Source organism: Triticum aestivum, chromosome 3A (assembly GCF_018294505.1).
Source record: "Triticum aestivum cultivar Chinese Spring chromosome 3A, IWGSC CS RefSeq v2.1, whole genome shotgun sequence".
Lineage (NCBI taxonomy): Eukaryota > Viridiplantae > Streptophyta > Magnoliopsida > Poales > Poaceae > Triticum > Triticum aestivum.
In genome coordinates, this window is record NC_057800.1 from 100658193 (window position 1) to 100664128 (window position 5936).

The window sequence follows — 5936 nt, forward strand, 5'->3', positions numbered from 1 at the left end:
GTGATATGGTAAATGGATTTTCATAAAGCATAAACGACACCCTAGACTCATAGGGATGGAATTTAAATCCTTTGACAAATGATTCAGTGAGAATGTGGTGTTGATCGCACTTATCTGAAATATAAGGACCGAGGCTGGCATTGTGAACATATTGCTCAAATTCCTCCTTAATGCCTACACGCACCATGTAGTCATCACAAGGCCATAAGCATGTTTTGGTGGTGGCATCTCATGTGGAACTTTCAGTTGGTTCAACATAAGACCGGTGAGTGGAGCTGTCACTAGAAGATGCCCCCGAGGATCTCCTCCTCGAAGGACTCCTTCCAAAAAGGTTCATCGTATTCACGTACAATTTTCTGAAATTTTTGAGTGACAACAAATTATTAACAAAACTTTACAAAATTGATAGCAACTACTCATGGGGATACATAGAGGCCATGGCAAGCATTCAAACTACTTAGAACTCTAAGAATTCAACATGCAAGCTCATCTACAGCAGCACCAAGAGTAACTAATTATTCAAAATATAAAACTAACTGAACAAACGGAGGAGTCACATACCAAGCAACAATCCCATGAAACAGTTTCGGAAATGGAGCTTCGAGCAAAGAGATCGAAATCCGCGGGTTTGAGAGCAAGAACACGAGAGTGAGAGCAATGGTGATTTTTTTCTGGAGGTAGGTGATGATGTGGTGTGAAGACATAAGTGAGGGGGACCACAACCCACCAGGGCGGGCCTGGGGCTCCTGGCGCGTCCAGGTGGGTTGAGCCCACCGGTGCACCTCCCTCTAATATTATTTGCACCAAAAATTCTTAAATATTTAGAAAAAAATCATATTAAGTTTCCAGAGCATTATGAGAACTTTTATTTTTGGGTCATTTTTTATTGCACGAGGAATTCAGAAAAAAGAAAAAACATGGTATTTTATTTTATTTGACTAATATAAATAGAAAACAAAAAGTAGGGACAGAAGGTAGTGCTTACTAAATTCATCAACTCCATACCTCTCAAAAATGATCCATTAATAAGGTTGATCAAGTCTTATTAACAACCACTTTCGATTAGCATGAAACCGAAGAACTTTCGTAAATCACTAAGTTACCTCAATGGGGATATGAATGTCCCCAACAATAAGCATTTCATATTTCTTTTTAGCGGTAGGTAGAGGTATTTGAAAACTTCCAATAGTGATTGTCGGAGATATTTCAATAACATTAATACCATTCACTTGGAGTTGTTTCTTCGGAAAATGCACCGTATGCTCATTACCATTGATGTGAAAAGTGACCTTGCTTTTATTGCAATCAATAACAGCCCCTGCAGTATTAAAGAAGGGTCTACCAAGGATAATCGACATGTTGTCGTCCTCGGGCATCTCAAGTATAACAAAGTCAGTCAAAATAGTAACATTGGCAACAATAACGGGCACATCCTCACAAATACCAATAGGTATGGCAGTTGATTTATCAGCCATTTGCAAAGATATTTCAGTAGGTGTGGGTTTATTCAAATCAAGTCTTTTATATAAAGAGAAAGGCATAACACTAACACCAGCTCCTAAATCATATAAAGCAGTTTTCACATAATTCTTTTTGATAGAGCAAGGTATAGTTGGTATCCCCGGATCTCCAGGTTTTTTAGGTACTCCATCTTTAAAAGTATAATTAGCAAGAATAGTGGAGATTTCAGCTTCCAGTATTTTTCTTTTATTGGTGATGATGTCTTTCATGTACTTTGCATAAGGAGGCATTTTCAAGATATCAGTCAAGCGAGTACGCAAAAAGACTGACCTCAGCATTTCAGCAAAGCGTTGAAATTCTTCATCATCTTTCTTTTTAGTTGACTTTAGTGGAAAGGGCATAGGTTTTTGAACCCACAGTTCTCTTTCTTTACCATGTTTTCTAGCCACAAAGTCACTTTTATCATACCTCTTATTCTTAGGTTGTGGGTTAGCAAGATCAACTGATGGTTCTATCTCAACATCATTGTCTGGTTCTTTATTATTTGTTTGAGTATTTTCATGAACCTAATCATTTTCTTTTTTCATTATCAGAAGGTGAGTGTTCATTACCAGACTGGGTTTCAGCATCAGTGATAGAAGTTTCATTATCATTATGAGGAGGTTTTTCTATTTCAGGTTCACTAGAAGCATGCAAAGTCCTATCATTTTTCTTCTTCTTTTTCTTTCTAGAAGGACTAGGTGCATTAGTGTTAACTCTTTGTGAATCTTGTTCAATTCTTTTTGGGTGTCCCTCAGGATAAAGTGGTTCCTGAGTCATTTTACCTCCTCTAGTTGCTACTCTAACAGCAAAGTCATGTATATTATTATTCATTTCATCAAGCAATTCTCTTTGAGATTTAGCAACTTGTTCTAACTAAGTTTGAACCATAGAAGCATGCTTTCCAACACCTCTAACATCATTTGATATTCTAAATAACAAGTCACTCAAGCGAGCAATCATATCAGAATTGTATTTCAATTCTTTCATAACATTTGCATTGAAGTGATCTTGTTTTCTAATGTAATTTTCAAACTCATAAAGACATTGGCTAGGGTGCATATTCTGAGGATTGTCATTGTCATTGAACTTCATTAGATAATTTACCTCTACCACCTTAGGAAGTGGTGGTGTATTAAGCCCATGTATTTCTTCAATAGGAGGTAAATTTTGACATTCTCAGCTTTAATACCATTTTCCTTCATAGATTTCTTTGCCTCTTGCATATCTTCAGGACTGAGATATAATATACCCCTCTTCTTCCGAGTGGGTTTAACCTCTTGTTCAGGAAGAGTCCAATCAACATAATTTTTCAACATATTATTCAATAATTCTTCAGCTTGCCAAACAGTTCGTTCCCTGAAAACACAACCAGCACAACTATCTAGGAAATCCCTAGAAGCATTAGTTAGTCCATTATAGAATATATCAAGTATTTTATTTTTCTTAAGAGGATGATCAGGTAAAGCATTAAGTAACTAGAAAAGCCTCCCCAAGCTTGTGGGAGACTCTCTTCTTTAATTTGAACAAAGTTAAATATTTCCTGTAAAGCAGCTTGTTTCTTATGAGCAGGGAAATATTTTTCAGAGAAGTAATAAATTATATCCTGGGGACTACGCACACAACCAGGAGCAAGAGTATTGTACCAAGCTTTAGCATCACCCTTTAGTGAGAAAGTAAATAATTTGAGAATAAAGTAATAGCGAGTCTTCTCATCATGAGTAAAAAGGGTGGCTATGTCATTCAACTTAGTAAGATGTGCCACAACAGTTTCAGTTTCATAACCATGGAAAGGATCTGATTCAACCAAAGTAATTAACTCTGGGTTGACAGAGAATCCATAATCCTATCATCAATAAAGATTGGTGAAGTAGCGAACTTAGCATCATATTTCATTCTAGCAGTCAGAGATTTTTCCTTATACTTGCATAATAATTTATCTAGATCATCTCTATCCCTACAAGGAAGAATATCTCTAGTTGTCTCCTCATTCATAACATATTCTGGTACCTTAGGCAATTCATATCTAGGAAGGCTAGTTCTAACAGGTGTTTCGGGAGTTTCAGTTTCAAGCTCATCATCAGATTCAACAACATCAAGTTGTATTACTCTAGCAATTTGTTCATCAAGAAAGTCACCAAGTGGCACATCATCATCATCAAGCAAGGTACTAGCATCATCATAGGCATTATCCATAGCAGAAGTAACATCATCAATAACTTGCGACATATCAGAATTGATAGCATGTGGTGGTATTGCAAGTTTACTTATAACAAAAGGTGAATCTAAAGCAGAACTGGATGGCAGTTCCTTACCTCCCCTCGTCTTAGAGGGATAAATCTTAGTCTTATAATCCTTCAGATTCTTCATAGTGATAAATTGATAATAATCCCAAGTGACTCAACAACTATAGCTATGCTCCCCAGCAACAGCGCCAAAAAAAGGTCTTGATAACCCACAAGTATAGGGAATCGCAATAGTTTTCGAGGGTAGAGTATTCAACCCAAATTTATAGATTCGACACAAGGGGAGCCAAAGAATATTTGAAGGTATTAGCAGCTGAGTTGTCAATTCAACCACACCTGGAGATTAATTATCTGCAGCAACGTGATCAGTAGCAAAGTAATATGATAGTTTTGATAATAGTGACAACAGTAATAGTAACGGTAACAGTGATAGTAGTAGTTTTGTAGCAAGTGCAATAGTGACGATAGCAGTAGTAACTTAGCAAGAACAATATAAGATAAAGTCGTAGGCATTGGATCAGTGACTTGTTGGATGATATTCATCATGAGACAATTATTGTTGGGGAACGTAGTAATTCAAAACATTTCCTACGATCACGCAAGATCTAACTAGGAGATTCATAGCAATGAGAGGGGAGAGTGTGTCCACGTACCCCCGTAGACCGAAAGCGGAAGCTTTTAGTAACGCGGTTGATGTAGTCGAACGTCTTCACGATCCAACCGATCCAAGTACCGAACGTATGACACCTCCGTGTTCAACACATGTTCAGCACGATGACGTCCCTCGAGCTCTTGGTACAATTGAGGACGAGGGAGAGTTCCGTTAGAACGACGGCGTGATGACGGTGTTGGTGATGTGATCCGCGCAGGGCTTCGCCTAAGCACTACGACAATATGGCCGAGGTGGTAAACTATGGAGGGGGCACCACACACGGCTAAGACAATTGATATTGTGCCTTTGGGGTGCCCCTGCCCCCATATATAAAGGGGGGAGGAGGAGGTGGCCGGCCCAAGGGGGGGGCGCCAAGGTGGGAGTCCTACTTGGACTCCCAGTCCAAGTAGGATTCGGCCCCCCTCCTTCCATATAATGGAAAGGGGAAAGGGGAAAGGGGGAGAGGGAGAAGGAAAGTGGGGGGGGGGCAACCCTAGGCCAATTCGGTTTGGGCTTGGGGGGGGCACCTCTTGTGGCAGCCTCCCTCTCTCCACTATGGCCCAATAGGCCCATTATCTTTCCCGGTGGGTTCTGGTAACCTCCCGGTACTCTGAAAAATCCCCGATCTTCTTCGGAACCATTCTGGTGTCCGTATATAACCTTCCAATATATCAATATTTACCTCTCGACCATTTCGAGACTCCTCGTCATGTCCGTGATATCATCCAGGACTCCGAACAAACCTTGGTCACCAAAACAAATAACTCATAATACAAATCGTCATCGAACGTTAAGCGTGCGAACCCTACGGGTTCGAGAACTATGTAGACATGACTGAGACACATCTCCGATCAATAACCAATAGCGGAACTTAGATGCTCATAGTGGCTCCTACATGTTCTACGAAGATCTTTAGAGGTGAAACCGCATAACAACATACATTATTCCCTTTGTCATCGGTATGTTACTTTCCCGAGATTCAATCGTCGGTATCATCATACCTAGTTCAATCTCGTTACCGGCAAGTCTCTTTACTCATTCCGTAATGCATCATCCCGCAACTAACTCATTAATCACATTGCTTGCAAGGCTTATAGTGATGTGCATGTTGGGGAACGTAGCAGAAAACAAAAAATTTCCTACGGTTTCACCAAGATCCATCTATGAGTTCATCTAGCAACGAGTGATTGGATTGCATCTACATGCCTTTGTAGATCACGCGCGGAAGCGTTCAAAGAACGGGGATGAGGAAGTCGTACTCGACGTGATCCAAATCACCGGAGATCCTAGCACCGAACGGACGGCACCTCCGTGTTCAACACACGTACGGTCAGCGTAACGTCTCCTTCTTCTTGATCCAGCAAGGGGGGAGGAGACGTTGAGGAAGATGGCTCCAGCAGCAGCACGACGGCGTGGTGGTGATGGAGTTGCAGTACTCCGGCTGGGCTTCGCCAAGCACTATGGAGGAGGAGGATGTGTTGGAAAGGGAGAGGGAGGCACCAAAGATCAAGGTAAGAAGTCCTCCATCTCCCCACTAT